Source organism: Chroicocephalus ridibundus, chromosome 18, assembly GCF_963924245.1.
Source record: "Chroicocephalus ridibundus chromosome 18, bChrRid1.1, whole genome shotgun sequence".
NCBI classification, from domain to species: Eukaryota; Metazoa; Chordata; class Aves; order Charadriiformes; family Laridae; genus Chroicocephalus; species Chroicocephalus ridibundus.
Genome location: NC_086301.1, coordinates 4588003 through 4609120, shown reverse-complemented (window position 1 = coordinate 4609120; position 21118 = coordinate 4588003). Strand labels below are relative to the sequence as shown.

Sequence of the window (21118 nt, the reverse complement as noted above, 5' to 3'; positions counted from 1 at the left end):
AGGAGTGATAATGAGATTTATGACGCTTTTGATACCTGGTGTATCTCATTACTTAGAAGTAAAGTCACCTTTTTCTTCACCTCTGAAATTCAACTGACAAAAAACTAAGTCGGATATGGTGATTTTCTGTGACGTTATTTGGGGGTAGACTGTCTTTCATCTGTCGGACAGAACTGGTCTTACTGAACAGCATAGCATTTCAGCAGTTGGTCTTATACATTATATAATTCATGAGCTTCAGATTGCATCACTGGGGATGCTGTGAGGTACCACAGTCACTAGCAGATGACTCAAATTGTGGTGAGAGATACAGCGTGTTAATGGAGATAGCTAATGTTGACCGTTTCAAGCTATACGTACAAGCTGTTAGTGTAGGGAGAACTACCGAGAAGCTTAACTACTTCAACAGAAGCACGAATAAATTCATGTTCAAATCACAGCCAGGTTTTCAGTGATTTGAGTATCATGCCTCCTGAAATGACACTTATATTAAAAAGCAAAACTGTTTCCACTTCTCAGTTTATGTGTATCTTTTTCAATAGCATTCTTTAATCTTAGAATGTTACGCAAGATACAAAAGTGTATCTGGAAAGGTTTCATGGTCAGTTTCTGCTGTTCGGTGTATTGAGAACTCGATTGTGTCCTAGAGCTTGAATATAAACCTTTTCATATCTTTGTAAGTATTGGAGGTTTCACAATATGTGCCGTATGCAAGAGCAGTAAAATATATTGACTGTATTCATTGAATCTGCCTGTGTCATGTGTTGCCCATTACTGAGATTGTCCTCTCTATTGCTGGAAAAGATACTAGGGGAAGATGATCAAGAAGTACAGTGAGCGTATTTGACAGCAAACTAGACTGCTGAGGCTGGAAGCGGGGGATATGTGAAAGGGAACATGGATTTGGAAATAGGGAAATGCCTTACAGGAGTGCAGTTGCATTGTCCATCAGATCTGTTGGTAAGGACAGTGGGCTGGAAAATGTGAAAACAGGGCTAGCATACTTTATCCCGTCCATTTACAATTTTTAACGGGGAACCGAGATTTCTAATCCAGTGTCAAGGAACAGCTGGTCCATGGAAAACAAGAATGTGTATCATTATATACTGCTGTTCACAGATTTGTAAAAACAACTACCCTGTACTTTTTAGTAATGGTTTGTGATTGAGAATGTTATCTGGATCATTTGGGCATTTTTTGCATTTGTCTTCTATAAATCATACCTGCTTTTGCCTGGGGACGGCAAACGTTAGAAATGCAAATTAGAAGAGTGTTTGCCAACAAAATACCCCACGTACCCTGGTCTACATGCAATATGTATGCAGACACATCTGCCTTCTTCAGGGTTTTTTTTGGTAGCAAATTAATTGAACAGGGAAAGCCCTATAGGCAGTACCACAGCTTAATATTTACTAAGTATTGAGCCAGGTTTGCTGATGACAGATTATCTGTGTTGAGCTGCCACGTTCAAAGTGTGAAATTGATGATTAAAAAGTTCTGTGGCAGAAATTTCGTCAGTTTTGTCCAGTGAAGGGATTGTTTTCCTGTGAGTTATGAAGTAAAGATGAGAAGCACTGTAAAAAGACAAATCTTTTGTTCCCTGTGAACCAACACACATTTAATCCCACTTCTGGGAGGAATTGTCCTTGTTAACGGTAGTCACTTGCCACTGATCATCTTGGGTTTTGACATTTGGCCCCAGAAATAGAACCCACATGAGAACCTGGGCTGCAGTTCTGGACAAATGCTTGTACACAGCTGAATCCTGCCAGTGAAGCACTTGTGCCTTGGTTTGGCAAGACATGGCATGTGTAGAGAGGAGTATTCTTGGGTCTGTGCCGGAGAGCTGTAATCATCACGTGTGTTTCTAGTGTGTCTCAACTTTTACAGCTGAACCCTGTTTAGAAGGTAAAATGCATGAGTATTTTTCTGATTTCTAAATATGGGTCCAGAAAAAGAATGTGTCCTTTCTGAACTATGGTGTCTCTCGCACTCCTTCACCAGAACTAAGACATATTTTGATCCTATTCTGAGTGCCCACTATGTCTGTATGCAAATCCTGTAAAAAGACAGCCAGGAGAATGCTTTGCTGTTGTTTAACACAAAGTTAAACTTGTAATGCCTGAAGACTGCAGGTTGCTGATAGCTGTACGCGGATTCTCAGATTTGTTCAGGTTGTGAATCAAAGGTGTAAATGTTTGTAAGGGCATTTGGAGTAAGGAGAATGTAATGCCTTTACCTGCAATTTGCTTGTTGAACTTTGCTGTGTTATTTATATGCCTCCTATCTTGTATGAAGATTTTGCATTAGCAAAAATGGCAGCACGCGTCTTTCGAAATACCTGAAGACACAGGAGTGGGCGGTAGATCTATACTTAAATTTGCTTTTACAAGGTGTGGTGCAGACTCACTGCCTTTCCTTGCAGAGAACCAGCAGAGGGAGCACAGCAGCCTGTCTGCTTAGTGCTTTCCTTGTTCATTCATTGCTTTGACAGCAGCAAAAGTAAGATTTCAGAGAACAGAGTGTGTGTCTGTCTTGGCGCCCTAGCACAGACCTATCTCCAGTGGTAGAGAAGTGTTTTGTTTTGTTTTTCTTTGAGGACAAGTGTAAAACAAAACCCGAAGTTCAAGCGATAGGTTTGTGGTGGTGAAATTATCTTTCAAAGATGGGCTAGAACTGCAGATGAGCTAAGCACGTACTGTACATGAGCTGTATGATTTCCTTGTCCTTTAAGTAGCCTTTGAAAGAAAGCTTTGCAGGCAGCTATCTCCAGTACCAGGCAACTTGTTAGTGAAGGCGAGTAGAAGGGGCTGAGAATGTATTCTGTGTCCATCCATTAGCAAAAGTGGCAAGTTTTGAGAATTCTTTGCTTCCTTTCTCGGGGGAGAGGAGAAACTTCCCTCTCAGCAGAGAAAAAAGCTAGTGCTAAATCCTACATTTTTTCCCTTCTTAATTTAACTCAAAGGTGTTAAACTGTAATTCACAGGCCACAAGTGATGAACCAAGCACTTGTATAGAGCTCTCAGGAGCCAGATTAAAACAAAAGCTTAGGTGGTATTTTGACACTGGTAATTTAGGCATTGGTTGTAAACCACTCCTTGTCTGAGTGCCTACAGCATTCACCTTCCCGTGATTGGGGAATTACACATTCTGTTTTATGTAGGACTGCACAAAGTTCATGGAAAGCTATATTTCTGTGCTTTTTTCTGATTCTGCTTTCTTGTTAACCAAAGGTGAGGAGGACTAGGCTTAATTTGTAGCTTTTAAATTCCTAGCTTTTAAGATGTCATTTTAAATATGACCTATAGTGTGCCTCACTGTAAGTACCATGCTGACTTGATATCCCTAGGGACTTGGCACAGTCACCACAACTGTAGTCTGTTTCAGGGAAAGTTTTATTTCGATTTTGCAAAAGGATTTGGCCTACCCTCACGCTTTTGAAGCTAATATACTTTGTATATCCACAAAGAAAGAACACAGATAAAATGTATCATTTCATGTATAAATTTCAATATTCATTTCTTCACATCACTTGAAGAAGAGCTAGCTAGGCATGGGGGAAGCAACTGGTCGTTTCATCTCTAGTCCTTGTTTACAGAGTTTCTACTTAGATTTCTACGACAGTACAGTCTTTTGTATTCTGTCACTTTCTGATGTGGAGAACTGCTGATTCAGAACATTTTCACACGGGTCATCAAGAAGCCGTGGCACACCCTAATATATCTAAACTAATCCTGGGTTACTTGGAATAGTGAGCTACAGAGGTATGTCTGTCAGGGCGTACTATCAACTGCTGTGCTGCCTGCTTCCTGCCTAAAGAAAGTTCAACAAGATGAGAAGTAAAACCTGCACATTTATTTGAGATCGGTGTGTGGGGATGTTACTCAGAAGCAATATCTTGTTGACATTTTCTGTCTCTGAGGAAGAAAACAGAAGGCACAAGTGAGACACAATACCTAGGACTTCTTTATTCTTTTTGGTATTTTATCTTCCTGCTTCCTAGTGCTATTAATATGATGGAATTCATATTGAATGTGGTATAACAACAGTAAGGAAAATCGATCATCATCATCTCTGCAATTTCCTGGGGCTGTGCAAAGGTACAGTCTGGGGGCTGGAAGTTGGTGTGGAAACCCAGTATAACTTTCTTCTTTAAATGTGGTGGTATTTCCAGTGTTTCATTTGCAATCATAGATGATTTATAGGAATTTATAAATTCTAGTCTTTCTTTCAAACAGCTGCCGTCTTGATGCTTTCATCATTCTCAGGCAGAACAATACATTTTTCCTTTTAAAATGTCATCTGATGTGCTGGTTAATGTGCCAAACCAGTACATCTAGAACTTGCGAAGCCAACCTGTAGCTTGCAGTCTGAATCTGCTCCTCTAGAACAACATACCCAACCTCATTCCTGACAGACATCGCAGCCTGTCAAGTGTCAGAGGCAAGCTAACTCTTCAGGATGAAGACAGGATGAAAAAGGGATAGTTGGAAGAGGGATGTGAGTATGGGCCTAGGTGTAGCTAAAGCTGGACACATGGGAAGAGAAAATGGGCAGTGATGCAGAGGTATGTTTACCCCAAAGCAAATGTAGGCGAGGGAGCTTTGGGGTAGACTCGCTTGTAAAATACATGGTATGCCTGCTATATGTTTTAAGTAACGCTGTCTAGAACTGGCAATATGTGGTCAGCAAAGCATTCTGTATGCAGCTTCTGGAAGGATGTTATCCATTATTTGTCAAAAGTGGCTTTGAATGGGCAAGAATTACTTCCTAATTTCACGTGGAAACACAGTAAGAGTTATTTGGCAAAGATGCTCTTTTGCTTAGAAAATTTTGGTCCTGTGGCTTTTGGTTTTTTTAATGATGAAAAGCAGGTCATTGCACTAATGTGACTGCACAAGTAATTGACAACTGATACAGCAGGACTAGATAATTGTCATTGGAAGATGGCTGAGGTGGCACAGCCAGATGTTTACTGTCTGGATGACCTCTATTGGAAAGTGATTAAAAATGAGTCAGTCGGTTGAATGTGGGTCGTTCAAACGGATGATCCTTTTTTTACCCTGTGATGTCCTTGCATGGCTGCCATGTCACCCGAGAGTTCTGCTAACTGAAAATGACAGTTTGTGAGCACAGAAGTGGTGAGTCTTTCGGCTGAGAATGCCAAGATGCTGGCTCACAGCTTGCAACAGCTGCTAGCAGAGCAAGTCAGGATCTTTAGTCACAGCTTGCAAAGCCCAAGGCTGAGACTGACGAAGTGATGGCTCATGGTTTACAAGAGCTGACAGCCAGCAACCATTTCTCTGATACAGATTGACCTCTCTGTTTGGTATTCCCGTCTGTAACAATGCTAGCAGATTTGCAGGCAGGAAGCAAAGTTTAAATGGCCAATAGTTGAAAAGGATATTGAAAATTACTTCGGTGCCTTAGCAGAAGAAAAGAGTAAGCAATATTTAAAAACGACTGGGTTTAAACTATTTTTTTCATTTTGCCTTTGCATTTTTGCATTCCCAGAAAAGTGGGTGGATTGTATAGAGCTGCTACCAGAGCAGGCAAGGTGGTAGGCATCTGTTGAAGCGTTTGATAGAGAATGCGGTGTCCCTCCCTTCTTTCTTTTTTGTTTTTGGGTTTGTTTTTTTTCATTTACATGCAATGTCATTGCAGTGGAATTCTGTTGGCTGCTTTAAAAGGGAGGGAGGGAGAGCATTCTCTACTCCATTCATCATACCTTTTGAGGTGTTTCAGAGAATCTGTATGTATTCCATTTTTCATTTGTATTTCCTTCTGAAACTCTGTCCTCTAGAATTAATGGTCACATTTGTGTCCTTGAGTAAAACTCAGAGAAGGCTTTTGGGGTGAGAGAAAATGGTCTTGAAATAGTTCAAGTTGTTACACAACTGGGATGTTTGATCTGTGATATGAAGTTGCAAACAGCATTTTACCTGTGGAATTTGAAAATCACATGGGTTCGTACGCAGCCCAGAGCAGTGTGAAACCTTACGTGCACAGACCTTGCACTCAACCTTGAGCAGAAAATACTTAGGCAAGAAAAACTTGTTTCATATTTGTCAAACCCATGTGAAGGGGCTTGGCCAAGTCTCCATGCCTTTGCCGCCAGGGCCTCTGCTTTGGTCCCACACCATCCTTTGTACTTGTAAGCCAGTGTGTCACTTCAGAGTCACACAGGCAGTCTTGAGATGTTGCAGGTGGGAGATGAGCAATAAGAAAGGTAAAATGCAGAACTAGAGAAAGTGCCGGTGCCATGACGTAGGGCCTTTGCATGATGAGCATAAGAAAGTCCTGCTGCCGATTCTCTCGAGTTTCTAAAAGGCTAGCTATTTTGATTGTGCACTGCTAAGCTGAATTACTTGTGCTTCTGCCATGATGGAGAAAATCTCAATGAAAAAACTCCCCTGATACTTGGCTCCGTCCAGAAAAAGAGCGTTTGACTTGCTGTAGGTCCATACACGTGGAGTGGTGGCCTTGAAGTGAGCAATGCCCATAAAAAGAAGAAGGTGCCTTTGTGCTCTCCTCAGAGCCTTCCACAGAGCTGGTGTAAGTGAGGCGCTCTGCCTCTGCCTTTCCCGTCACCTCCCCGTACACCAACGCTGAGCGTGTCCCTGTACGTGGGCAGAGTTTCACCTTGCACCTTAGGTCTGGGGGCAGTTAATGCTGTAGGAAGATCCAACCTCACCTTTCACCTACTTCCCTCTTGGGAAAATACCCTTGACTTTGATTTACGCTGGATATTTGTTTGACTGCTGCTGAGAACCAGTCCAACTGCTCGTTCAATGCAAATTAGAATAAAGTCAGGTAAGTAAGAAATATAGAAAGTTAGAGGATTAGGGTTGGCTAGCAATGAATTCACTAGTTATCGCACTCTGCTTGACTTTTGAAATGGCTCAGGATAGCATGGTTAATGTTTTGAAAAGCTATTCTATCTACGAAGAATGCAAAGTTTTGTTAGATGCGAGATGTACTTGAGTGTTTCATAGTCTTGTTTTAGTGAAGCATTTGTATTTAACAGCTCCAAAATGTTATCTTAAACAGAAAATGTTGGCTGAGTTTGGATTTTTCCCTGTAGCTCTTCTCCTTCTGTAAGTCCTGGCGTGGTACCTGTTTTTAGCGTGCTCAGCTTGAGAAAGGTCGCAGAAATGGGCCTTTTTAGTATCATACTTAAAGGCATTTGTAAAATGCCCCTAGTTAGTGAGTAGTAACACCCATGTGTTAGGGTTGGGTTTTTTTCATCAGTAGATGTAATAATAATTGGCAAAGGAGGTCAGGAGCATCATCTCCACTTTACAGATGGAGAAACTGAGTCACAGAGAAGCAGTGACTTGTGCAAGATCAACCAGTAAATCTGGGGGCCTAGCTGAGTATCGTGTCAACTTGATACGGTGTCACAGCCCCCTGTTAAGTGTTTTTGCCCATTCTGTGTTCTGACTGCCGCCTCAAGCACTGATGGAACAGGGTGGACTCGCGGCTTTATTGTGTGAGTGGGTGCAAAGAGGACCACTGTTTGCTGGGGACAGCAGGGCTTTGTAGCTGATGGGCCCCACAATCTGAGTGCTTCCATAGTAAAATCAATAGCAGCAGTAAGGTCCCAGCGAAAGGATGAGACCCTAGTTTTCTGCCTGCTTGATTTTTTCTGTTTCCCTTCCCATATAATTTGCTTGATAGCTGCAAAACATAGTAAGATTGCCTAGTACAAAATTGCCTAGGATGGGATACAGCTCATCTAATTTAACTCTGAGGCTACACTAGTCACTCAGCCCGTCTTTATAGCCAAAAGGAAGGAAGGAGCACCTCCAGACAGCAATTCGTTACATTTGTGTTAGGCGTATACGAGATAATAATTACCCTGTAGAGGCACACTGTTCTCTTCCTGGATAAAGGAGCAGCTGGAAGAATACTTCAGATGAAATACCTAGCTTTTAGGGGAGATGAATCCTGTCCTTAGAAATAAATGCATATAGATGAGTCCAGGTGACATGGTTTAAGTATTAAAACAAGCACTTCCCAAACTTGGGAGTGTTTGGATTTGGCTTTTGTGTACAGACAAGTCTGAACTGGTCACAGATGCGGGCATGCATAATCCTTGGGCTTCCTTTTAATGCATTTTACTAGGAGTTGAGCTTCAGTCAGTCACACTGATTTGCCATGGAGAAATATTTGCTCTTAATGCTGATCTTTACCAAAGAGGATCTGGCAAATCCCATCAGGTTTTGCTTCAAGAGTCAATTATTTGGAATGTGTCTGGGGTGAGAGGGTATGTGAAAAAGCTAACTATGAATGAAAGGCTCCCTGTGTCTCCAAATCCATGTTCAGTATGCAGAGTTTTATGATGAATAAGGAGGTGGTGGCTGAGGTCTGTCGTGAGTTAACATGCAGGCAAGCACAATATTAGTATAAGCAAGCAAATGAGGTGAAATAGCCTGTGCTTTTGAGAAGAGGGAAAACAAATTGAGTTCTTTTGGTAGTGGGTCTGACCCAAGAGGTATCCAGGACGCAGGAGGTTGTTCCTCTCCTGGGACAAATGCCATGTGCTCCATGTCTTTCTCTGGAAGTGGAAGAGAGGAATCAAAAGTGAACACAATTATAGGAGATGCTCTGAATTTAGTAAGGCAAAGGACTGTGAAGTGCTTATGCTCTTGATAACCCTGTGAAAAGATGGACGAAGCAGGGGATAACGGGGACATCCTGTCAGATGAGCTTTACTACTTCTTCCTTGCTGCTGCGTAGCCTGTCTGCAGAGCTCTCCTTGCAGTGCTATTACCAGGGGCACGCGAAGTGTCGAACCTGGAAGTCAATTTTGATGTACTGTGATACTGTTATTCCTGGCACTTCCCAGGCCGATGTGAGGGAGATGGGGGTGTTATAGCATAACTACACCCTGCAAAAGGAGGCAGGCAGGGCAGAGACCGCTGGACTGCTGGCAAATGAGCTGGCTTCAGCGCTGGAAGCAGCATAATCACATCAGCACTGTGCTTGTGTTAATAAGCTCTGCTGCATCATGGCAGTAATTGGTATTTGCATAGCACTTTGCAAATATGAAAGCATTGCTTAAATGCAAATGATAAATAGGTTGGCTTCCAGCCTGCCTGTATGGCTTGCCCTCTCAGCTAAATAGGCAGTTAGGCACTTGATATGAATGTAAAATAAGGACTGAATCAAATATCTCTTTTACACTTTGGTTCTGACTAGTTGGGCTTATTGGTCTTCAAATGTGTAGATGGGCTGTGAAACCATTTGAGCTTAGCAAACTGTTAGTAGAGGAATGTGCAGCATTTGGGGATCTTGATTCCACAGAGTGCCCTAAAAGCCATGGAAACAGCCGTGCTTCTGGTTTACTTATTGTGAGCCGTTGTGTGATGAGATTTACAGTGCTTGGAGCTCTAATGCTAACTTCACTTGAGAAGTTTTCATCTGTCTTCGTGCTGATGTGAATTTAAATTTGTGAATATCTGTAGCTTAGTTACTGGCTTAGGGTTTTATTGGACACTAGCCATGTGCTTTTTAGCAAGAGTAAACTCTGTCTTTGTCTTCTCATGTAATTGTTTTAAATTGTAGTGCAATTTGGTCAGACAGCACAGTATAAACAGATAATGCATTCAGGATGACTAGAAAAGTTCCAAAATGTGTTTTATTCCTTTCTCCTATGGAAACTGTAATCATGGCAAATTAAAATGCATGAGTTAGTATTTTCTCCCTTGGAAGTGAAGTTCGATGCTTTGATATTTCACATGCATATAATAATACTTCTTTTTCCAGCTATTTCAGAACCCTGCAAACTTACACTGCTTGGCAAAATGAGGCTTTGTATTCATAGCTTGTAGGAGTTTAGGCTACTGCATTTAGAAAGAGATTACTCTCTAACATAATGTATTTTAAAATTAATAATTTCGGAAGCTTCTGAGCATCCATTCAAGAGAGCAGCTCCTTGGAACAATGTCTGGTTTTACCAGGTTATTGCACAAAATCAGCTTTGTGTTCAAATCTTACTGTCTTGCATTATCATCCTAAAATATATTATTCAGCTGCTGAAGTGACACTACAAAATGAGTATCATTTTATCACAAAGCGAACGCATGTGGAACCAAACGTCAGAAAGGAAGAATTATATGCTATGCTAGTAGGAAACAAAGACTAAAATACAGTAACGAAACAGTTCTGCAAAGGCCACCAAAGTTCAGAAAGGGAAAACAGGATCATAAAGAAAATCAGTCTTAATAAATTACCAGTCCTGTGGGAATTGTCTTGTACTCTGAAAAGCAGTTCTGTGTTTTGCTTCTCACCAGAATGATTAATGGACTGATTCTGGCAAAGGTAGCATGTTTAAGCAAAAGGTAAGCACTAAAAATGAACGCTTGGTATTTTTGCAGCTGCCCATCGTGTAATTGGGTTCTCTGAGGAAGAGGCAAAAATTAGAATATTTGCAAAGGAAGTTGGATCAATGAAATAAAGCAGTTTAATTTTGGTCCATCAGAGAAAACTGGAAGCATATCAGAAAGACATATTATCCCCAGATAAGTTCCTTGCTTATGCCCTCTCCCCGAAAATCATCTCGGCTACCTTAGTTGCTTGACTGTGGAATTAAAATTCGTAGCCTAGCCGCTGCATGCTTTCCCTCTAAGCAGAGATTTGCCCTACTGCATTCAGTCTCCTGCTCTGAAATGTTCCTTAAGGTTTTGTCTTTCTCCATGGGCTCTATGAAACTTAGTATAGCAACAGGAAGAACAAGCTGTAAATCAGTACTTGAGAAGTCTGAGGTGAATTAATCCCTTTTCTGGTGAAGCAGGTGGCACATAAAGGTTTATCACATACACTGTTCATGATCAACATATCATTTACATATGCTTGTTTTCCTCATAAAGATGAGTCAGACGTTAAAGAGTTTCCAGTCCATTGGGGAACTATCTATTTTAAGTTGCTATACATTCTTGATTTATCCTGGGAGGGAGATAGGAGGGACTGAACATCTTAGCTGATATCACTGATATCTCAAGCTAAGATCCTTTAGCAGGCATGGTAAGCATGAATATGGATTTTGTTACCTTACGTGCATTTTTCCTGGATTTTTCCTTTAGCAAAAAAAGTGGCTGTAATACTACTGTATTGGGCAGGAGAGGGAGCTTTCACTTTTGGATGTCACATCATCAGTTGTGATTAATTCCTTTGATTTCGTGAGAGTGTGGGGTGTCGTTGCATTAGAAAGCATGTTTATGCAGATAATCCACTTATCAGGCCAAGAACACATTCTCTCTCTACTAGACAACAAATTAGTGCTTTCCTTAACACGAGAGATAATAAGGGATATCCTAACCCAGAGGAACAGGAGAGGGCATGGCATGAAGCTGACAAGATCAGAAACAAAAGCAGAAGCAGGAGATGAAAAATACACTTATTGAAGAATGGCTGCAAAATATGAGGGATCTACTGCAGCAGCTCATTCAACAAGGGAATTTCGCCTTGCCTCACTCTAATCTAAATTGAATCTAATTTAGATTCCAAGCAAGGGATGGGAATCTTTTCCTGAACCAAAACAAGCCTTGCCACCTCCTACCTTTTCATTACTCATTCCTTAATTTGTTTGGGTTTGTTATTTAGGACACTCAGGAAGGATAGCTTAAAGCTGTGTGTGCTATGCTAAATCTGATGTTCTAATCACTGCTTTGCTGTACAATGGGTTGATTTTTGATGCAGTTACAGCACCCCAGAGATGCCTGGGGCCCCCAAGAACTTAGGTGTGAACATCTTTCTCTTCTTCCCTGCGCACTGAATGATTTGGGCTGCTGCTTGACATAGTCTGGGGGAGTCCACTACAGCCTTGGGCTCAAGCAGTTTCTGTTTTTTTATTCTAAAAACCAGGTCTGCTCATGCCTACATACATCAATCAAAACCGCCCCGGAAGAGGGACTGGAAGATAGTTTTATTCGTTTTTGAAATACCATGCTTGCTGACCTATTCTCTGTTCTTGCATTGTAAGTTGAGAAACAGCAAAAGTTGGCCTCTTAGTCTGTGCATGTCTGGAAGACTAAATGGCATAATTCCGTCCCTGAGGCTTGCCAGGCCTCCCAGCACCTGAACTAAGGTTCAGATTGTGCTCAGGGCCATGGCAGCAAACAGTCTTTATTCAGTACTCTATTGCTGATTCCCTCTTAAAATGTGCGCCATGTTTGTTCTGAGACTATTTCCTGAGAAGTGGGAGGAGGTGAGATTTGGGCATTGATTCCAGCAGAGATTTCTGTAACATGGGGCATGTCAGGACGCTGCCTTGGAGCATGTCCCAGACCATCGTGCTACCTCATAATTTTCAAACTCCCTGCCTGATTCTGTGACATGTGCTCCTCAGTGTCTCGCCTCCCTCGCTCCTGGAAACCCATCCCAGTTCTGAAGTGTCTGCTTCTCTAGGAATACTCTGCTGCCTTACAGGAATCTCCTGTGGTCCTGTGGGTATGTGCTCTGGTCACTGTCTCAGTGCCATAAATCTTGTTTTGCCTACGTGTATTAATTCCTATACAACTAATTTGTCTCCTGTTGATTCTGAACAACATGCTTAGATCTGAACAAAATGGTGGGTTGAGCAGGTTGTCACACCCCAAGGGTAAAGAGGTTAGTTGCAAGTTCAGGACATGTACAAAACCTGCCTGCAAGCAGGGAGAGAGAGCGCTGCTTTGGAGAATGGGAAAATTGAGTGACTAAACAGGGATGGTAAGAGTGGCTTGGAAGAACTTTGGAGGAAAAGAGAATCAAATGCTGGAGTTGGGGGGGGTATCAAGATGCCTGGGAAAAAAAAGCAAATTGTTAATTTCCCTGAAGAACTGAAGGTATGAAAAGGGTTAAACATTTACACTGAACCAGAGCATATGTAGTTTATATATCTGAAGTCCTAATTGACAGCGAGTTTTCTGCCATCCCTGTTATCACGACTGCACGCCCTGTTTTAGTATTGTTTGCCAGTTTGTACTTGCCGACCTCCTCATGGAAAGTACTCTAAGCCACATGAGATAGGTGGGTGATAAAAAGCTTAGTAGCAACCAGCAGGTAATGGGAGTAAGGATTGTGGGAATGCTGCTTCCTTCCCACTTCCGAGAACTGCACGAAAAAACAAGAACCTCTGTCACACGTGAACTGCACTCTAGACCGCTTCAGGCAAGGGCTGGGAAGCTTTGTTCTGGTTGCAGTAGGAAATTCCAGTCGAAACCAAGACTGGGTTGGCCTCATTAGAGCAGGACACAGGCGGCAAAACATCTCCTTTACCAAGATTCCTTCCTTGTTGCTGAGGTGAGTGTTGGGATCTGCTATTTAATGCGTCCAGCCGCTTTTCGTGACCCAGTAATTGTGCTGTCTTCTTCTACAATGTGCTTTAGTGATACCTTGTACTCTCCCCTGGTTTTTCTCTCTGAAGTTTTCTCTTGGTTGCTGCTCAGCACTTTGATGCAGTTTAACACATACATATCTGATGATACTACCACTTTATTACATTTTGAGCTGAAAAGAATTGGTGTTTTGGTGTACGGAGAGATTTTTCAGGAATGTAGAGACACCCCATGAAATAGTAGTTGGTGGAATCAAAACTGACTGATATTTTTCAAATTGGGGGGATCAGCATAAATTTTTATTATTTTTTTAACAAAGTGATTTTAAAAATAATTTTAAAACAGATGAAATAAGAAATTAGCAGCTGACAGTCTTAACAAGCAGTTGATGAGCTTTTCTGCCTGCTGGGATAAGTGGCAGGTGGTACTTTCCATTGCTAAGCCTGAGTTCTGCTTGAGTACACCGGGCCAGAGAGGGTTGCTGTCTGAGAGCTCTTTGTGTGGGCTCTTCAAAGCATAATCTCTTTTATTTTCTGTGATAGTGTTTCCACGTGACTAGAAAATGCTGCCGCTGTTGGCGTAAGTAGATCCCTTTGGTGACAATGCCAATACTCAGACCAAAACTAGAAAAAGTCAAGGAGATAGCTCCTTCTCACAGCGGCACGTTTGTCTGTGTTGTATTTTCCAAATGCTAAATGTAATTGGAAGACTTGAACCTTCCAAGCCAGCATTTTGGCTTTGAGACTAAAATAACACACAGCAAATCTATAGGCTGCTGGAAATGTTCCTGGCTGCATTAGATCTTCCTTATCAATCTAAGCCTGCGTTTGGAATTGTGCTGTGGATTCCCAGGTTTGTGTTCAGTGTTGCTCCATTTCATGAGGTACAGACTGTCTGTCGAGCTGGCTGATTACTGTTTTCACGGGAAAACAGTAAATTAACAGAACATTGAGTCAGTGTAGAGAGAGCTGTAGCTAATTGCAAATGTAATAATTTGCAAATCATTACATGTAAATGACTTAATGCCTGAAAGGTGTGGGAAGAGGAGGAAATAAACATGAAACGTTTCATTCTGAGATATCACCAAGAGGAAAGGTGATTTTTGTTACTGGATTTCAGTCAGCCAAGGACTTTCAGAAGTTAAAGCGGAAAAAAATTGGTTTGGTCTAGATTTACCAGCCTAGTGTTCGTTTTGTTCCCCCATCCTTCTGCAGTCGTTTGTTGTCTCTTGCAAACGAGCATATTGATGTCGATAACCTCTTCTGTCAAAAGAGTAGGCTCTTGTACACTGACATCATCTGTACCTGCCTTTCTTGGGTTTAAGAGGATGCTACTATCACCAGCAGACAAAGGCAAACTAAAGTGCTTCCCGTTTGCTTGTTGGCACCCATATGTTCCAAGAGTGATACAAGATGGGGAAAAGAAGAGACTGCGTAGCTTTGCCTAGAAAGGGAAATGAGGCGAGGAGGTTTTGCTGAGCAAGGTGCACAAAAGGGAAGGAGAAAGACTTGATGTGTTGCTAAACAAGCCCATGTGTGATCATGGGACAACAATGAAGGTATGGGGGTCAGCAATGGGGCGGAGGCTCTGAAACCATTGAAACAGGAAACAGGAAGGTAAGAGCCCTCACCTCACCCCCAGATTTAATCCGCGGCCGTGAGCAAATCACTTCACCTCAATCTACCTCTGTTTCCACTCTTCCTCATGGGAGGGGGAGGATTTGACACCTCGTGGGTTCAGATGTTAAAATATTGGTTTGTGGATGTACAGTATGGGTATGCAGTACCCACTGAAATCAGAAGTAGATACAGAATGGACCCTACTTGTCTGTATCATCTTTTAAATTCTACATTTACGGACCCCACAGTAGTTGGGGTAAGAAAATCATGCTTAATACTCTGTTACAGTTTAGGAGCACTCCAGCACTTTAGAGAAAGCACATTTCTTTCTAAGTTGAAATAAGCTTCCAGGTTTTGTTGAGGATGTGTGAAATTTTATTTCTGCCTCAGAAATGGCTTCATACTTGTGCCATCAGTACATGTGTTATAACGATGTGTTATATTTCTTTCTTTCTTAGAGAAATAACCAGTGTTGATACTTGTGTGTTGTTGCTCTTAGATGCTGGGAAAGGGTGATCATGTCTGTGGTATGTGAGAAAAAGACTATTTATAGAACAAACAGCTCCTTTGTTTAGGAAGTGTCATTCCTTGTGTGTTTTACATCAGGATGGGTGTAGGAGGAGGACAGACTATCGTCAAAGCTTGCACCATGGCTGTCCGGGAGCGTGGAGTAGCTGCACGGGGAGAGCAGTTACATGCAGGAGATGAGAACATAATCCTTGCTAGGGAAATGGAGTATGTTTAAATGCAGCTGACTGAGAACATCTGTCGGGGCTGTATTTTATAGTGCACAGTTTGGTTTTTAATGTAATGAAAATTCTGGCATAAAGCTTATGTATTGTATAGAAAAAGTTAATTTTGTCTCTCACCCAAAGGCTTTGTTTGTCAAAGGCACTTTTGACAAAAAGTAGACACCCCATCACCATGCATGAGGGTTCAGAGTGATCTCTGCTTCTCGCAGCCTCCCAGCTATCGTTCTGCTGATCCTGTACGGAAAAGCCCATGGACAGTCTTGGCAATACACCATTGTCTTGGGGTTTTGGAATGAAAACTGTACTTCCAGAAATGTTCTTAATCAAAGATTGTTTACATTGCATGACAAAACTATTAACTAGCTGCTTTAGATGTACTGTGAGCATCCTGGGTGCATGAATGATCAGAATTTAGTAACTCATGTGCTGTTAGGGGCTGGTGGCCATGTGTAGTGCCATTGGAATGGAAATGACCATGCCACTGCTTAGTGGGTCACATAAGGAGCCTTTCACCTCGTTCTTACTGGGCATTTGTGACCATGTGGATGGCTTCCAATGTAACCACTTTTATATAGGGGGGTATATATGTGTTTCTTTAAGTGGGATATATGTGCATAGTGTTCTTATGTATAGCATGTGACACAATCAGCATGACTTCTTATCAAAAATCAGTTGTTACCGCTGGATAATTGTACCTGGACGAGGATCCTATGATGCTGAATCTATACAAATGTGAAAGAAAAAGAGATTACAGTCCATGTGATTTCCTGTTTTTATTATTCAGGTGTATGCATAAGAATAACAATAAGGAAAATATTATGTAAGTTGCAGATAAAACTTAATTCTCTTCAGGACAGCAAGTTTCTCGGTCAAATATGAGTAATAAACAAATATCCTTTTTTTTTTTTTTTTTCTAAAATAGGAAATGGTACTCGTAGTAACGGCCTTCTGGAAGCATTGTGCTGACATTCTGTGGGGGAGTGTACATTAACAGTGTCCCTTGCTCCTGAGTTGGACAGCCCCATCTCCAGCACTGCAAGGAAACTGTTTCAAAAGTAAGTACCATCCAAAAAGTTGGGTTTGGTTTGGTTTAGCATCAAAGGTGGGCAGGTAGTAATGACACCTGACCATTAGGAGCAAGAACACTCTTGAACTTGATTCATCCTCCGGACCTTGCCGGCAGACCAATTTTTAGTCCTTGCCAAAACGCAGACTTGAGTTGATGACCTAGTTTCATCTGACCTTGAAATAAGCAACCTCTGTGACCTTCAAGCAATTGCATGACTCAGGTAGCTGGCTGTCCTGTTGGCTGGCTGCGGAACTAAGGGTACTTTTGTTAACTCTCTGTTCAAGGGCTGCTGGTGGACCTGAATTACTCCCTCTGCCTTCCAGCTTGTCCAATCTCACAGACATTTTTTGATTTCTTATTATTTTATTTATCTTAAAGAACTGGCTGATATCTGGCAGAAACACACTGAGATCTGTACCTGATATCAACAGTTATGACTTCATTCTTCTCGGAGCACTGGGGTTTTTAATTATAAACAAAGCCAGTGTTTTGTATAGTTTGTAGTTTCTTGTAAAAAGTACTGACTCACTGTAATAGGTTACTGCATGCAATACAGTCAGTTTTTGTGTAGTGTCCTCTCTGTTCAGTGTAAACCACCGGATCTTTAGAGGCACCATGGAACAAAGAGTAAGTGCCCAGCAGCAAGAGGGGACAAGGGCAGGTAAGGCTTGCAGATAAGGGTACCTGAGTTGGCAAGGCACAGGCAAAGCAGAGTGACAGAGAAAGTAAGTGTTCCTGTGCGAGGGGTGGGAGTCGGGCAGGGCAAAGAGGTGAAGGAGGAACAGTGAGGGAGAGGGGGAAGGCAAGGCAAGCACGTGGAGTGGAGCAGAGCTGGTGCTGTATTCCAGGGTTCAGTCTGGAGAGAAATTTCTGCATCCCTCTTGCTTTTATCATGTCACAGAAATCTAATTCTGAAGTCTTTATCAAGATTGTGCATCACTTAAGTCCTTTATGGCCAAATGCTTTTAGAATTTGACAGGCACCGACAGAAGAGCTATTCTGTTGCAGGGATTTTACGGTTCTGCTAAATCAAGAACCTTGAGATCTTTGGGGTGAAAGTGGAGTGTTTGCACTTGCATGCAGTGTTAAGTATTGTAGCTGATTCAGTTAACATGTGTGACTTTATAATGTAGGTTTGCACCCCCTTTTTTTCCTAAGAGAATTGAGGTACTTCTGTAGAGTTTCACAGAAACTGGGGAAAAGGTGTAAGTGATGCTATTTGTAGATAAATTAAAGAGAGGTTTTGTGGAGAAATTACTTTAATCAGTCACAAGCTGAGACACTGAAGAATTCATGGTCTTTAAATCATGAGACGGAAAGGCTACACTGAGTTCGCAGTCCAGCGTTTGTAAAGCATCTTGATGGGTACTCTGTAAGGTGAGTAATTAACAGTGATAACATCAGATGACAAGTGGATGCAGCTAGGAAGACAGGGGAACACAGAAACAGTTTCTCTAGCTCCAAGATCTGTACGGCCTGAAACATGTCTCCGAATAGAGGCGTTGGGCTTCACCTTGGGCGATGCAGAGGGGACAGCGCTATCTGCCGGATCTGCAGGGGCAGCGCCGTTGGTTTCCAGCATCGCACAGCACCAGGCCTGTTTTACCTCCTGCCCACAGCACACGCACGTGTGCGCATACATGTTCTTTCTCTCCCCTTCCTGCCCTTGGGATTTCTCCATGTAATGTCTCCCTTCCTGTACAGTATTTGGCCTCTGAGTGGAAACTTAATGATTACTGTAAATTTGGGTTTTTTTCTGGTTGTTTCTGTGTTCAAAGTTAGTAAAACAACTACTAAAATAAGCAAACTGTAGGAGAATACCTAGCCAGGAGAAGACACCTGCTTTAGAGAGTGAAGTGCTAGCAAGGAATTCCCCTTGAAAAATGCTGGTTTTGAAGGAGAAAGTGACATTTTACAGATTCAAAGCTCTGTGTAGCTTCTGCTGTTTTACACAGCACCTTTGAATTTGACCAGGGAGATGTTCCTCACGGTCAGAAGACAAAAAGCCTTTCAATTCGGTCATATTGAAGCTGGAAAACCATTTCTCCTTTCTCTTATGTGATGTCTAATGTATTACATACATGCTTGTCGTTTCAGATGAAAGATTCTGACAATTGTGCTACTAGGAGGAGAAAGTTGGACACCCACAGATGGAAGGTGTAGAACGTAGCCAAAGACAAAAAACATTGCACTTTCACAATGGGAGACCTGATTCTGCAACAACGTTTATTGACATCTGGGAGGAGATTCAGCTTTGTTTGCCGTTGAAGGATAAAAGCAGCAGCTAGCACTTTAGTCCAGCCAAGGTAAGACAGTAACACTTGCTGAACAAGCTTTTCTTCAGAAAAATGCAGTCATTGCATAGTGCTAAAATAATGGAGGCATTGGTGGTTTTAACTAGCAGTAAGAATTCAGAAATTAAATGAGGAAATGTGAATGAATATGTGTGGCAATCTGACACGCTAATGGATTTTCATCCACTGCTAAAGTGAATGAGCTGAGGAGAGGCCTAAAAGCATATCTGTGAAAGTAACACCTGATTAGACTCCAGATTGGTAAAATAGCACTTCAGTTATGGCACACAAAGGCTTGCCTATGTGCATATGCACTACTTGATTTTATTGGCATTGACTCTCAGAAGACAATACCCTAGAAGTACCTGGACCCACACCAGAGCTTAGAATTTCCAGGATGTATACAAGAACACACCTTTAAATATGGCCTGTATTAAAGGTCTGGAAAAATATGTTTATTTAGTTGCTGACCACAAAGTGTTAGCAACGTGCAAGTATGTAGCTCAGTGCCTTTCTCGGACACAGAGGGGAGAATTTTGAACCCAGCCTTCAGAGCGCACCTGCTGGTCAAAGGGATCCAAGTCCCCGGACCCTGCCAGTCCCCTGTGCATGCGCAGGCTTTGGCTTATGCAAGACTGTTCTGCATTTGAGGAAGTATTTCTCTGACAGGGAGCACCGCTATGAAAGGCATTAAAGGCTCAGAAATGGCTCAGGCAGCCTGCTTGCCAGAGCAGTTAGTTGTTGTTCACAGAGAGGAGGACTCTCCAATACCCAGTCCTTCTCATTAGTCCCAAAAGGAAAGCAATTCCCAGGACCAAGGATAGATAGAGGTATGTTGAACAGCCTGGGTTTTCTCTGGGAGATGAAGACGGCAAAGGGACTGTGTCTTGTGGGTCTTCAGCAAAAGCAGAAAGGGAGACTGGCCCTCATTGAAGGGTCAGAATATTGCCCATCCAGAACAGAGGCCTTGGAAATCAGTTGCCCTCTTCCACAGGCATGAAGGAAGCTAAGCCAAGGGTTTACTACTAGCAGTAGTAAATCAAGAACATGCACAATCCGTATACAGAGGTCCTGCAGCGCATGTATGTGACAGAAAACAGCAATTGCTCAGGACGGAGTACAGCTTTCAGCAATCACAGGGGTATGTGCATGGGGAAACCAACTCCGTTACATTGCATGGGGAAATAGATCTGGCAATAAAAAGGATGCAATGCAAATGCAGGCAGGTATTTGTGTAGAGAAAGCATGGAAGATCGCACAGTCACTCGGGGTGCCTGCGTCTTAAGAGCATTAATAGGGACCTGCCTTCTTGAATATTGGGGGGTAAGAAGGGCACGCAACTGGGGCTGGGTGCAGCTAAAAACTGCAGACCTCCTTCCCAGCACTGGGAACTGTGCATCAGCTGGAAATGCAGGTCTACAGATGGAAGGGTGTGTGAAGAGTAAAGCTGGAGTTGTCTGTAGTGTAGAGTACACAGTGGGGATCCAGATGTTGGCAGGTACATGGAGAATGCATTTTAAAATTTGAGTGTGAAAAAGAGAAAACTGAATGAGCTTTTGTAACCCTCCAGGCACCCTGTAAAGGCAACTAGAGAAATCTTCCCTTGCTACAGATTTCTGTAGGATGGTTTTTAAAGTGTGTGGGCAGGATGCCTACATCTATTAAATTCAACGTTTAAATTGGTATACATCATTCTGTATGACTTCTCTGCAAACGGTTACTGGGTTCATACCGGCTGGAGGCTGCTCTGTAGGAGCAGCAGTGAGCAAGTGTAAAGGGCGTGCTCTTCCTTTTCGTGCTCTTTCTTCCAGCATTTGTGCATTGGGGATTGCGCCGCGGTTATCTGGTTCTTGTGCAGCTCTGGTGGCCTTGAGGTTGGGATGGTTGTTCATCCCAGTGGTGGGGGTGTGTTGGCTGCTGACAGTCAGGAGGGGCAGTGCGAGGAACAAGTGTTCCTGATATTTAGCTGCACAATAAAGAGGACATTTGCACTGAAGCGAGCTGATGTGATTGCGGATGGCAGAGGAAGCTGCCGAGATGGCTGTGACAGGGAGGCCAGGCGCAC

General features: G+C 42.4%; 1 protein-coding gene across 3 annotated transcripts in view; it reads left to right on the top strand.

Annotated features, from left to right (window-relative positions):
- Window positions 1–19059, top strand: part of LOC134524959 (uncharacterized protein CXorf65 homolog) — a 59330-nt gene extending 40271 nt beyond the window's left edge. For all 3 annotated transcript variants that reach the window (XM_063355302.1, XM_063355301.1, XM_063355303.1), the window contains 2 exons: window positions 16613–16745; window positions 18857–19059. The gene's annotated coding sequence lies outside the window, so the exon portion shown is untranslated. The remainder of the gene's footprint in view (window positions 1–16612; window positions 16746–18856) is intronic.
- The last annotated feature ends 2059 nt before the right edge of the window (window positions 19060–21118 follow it).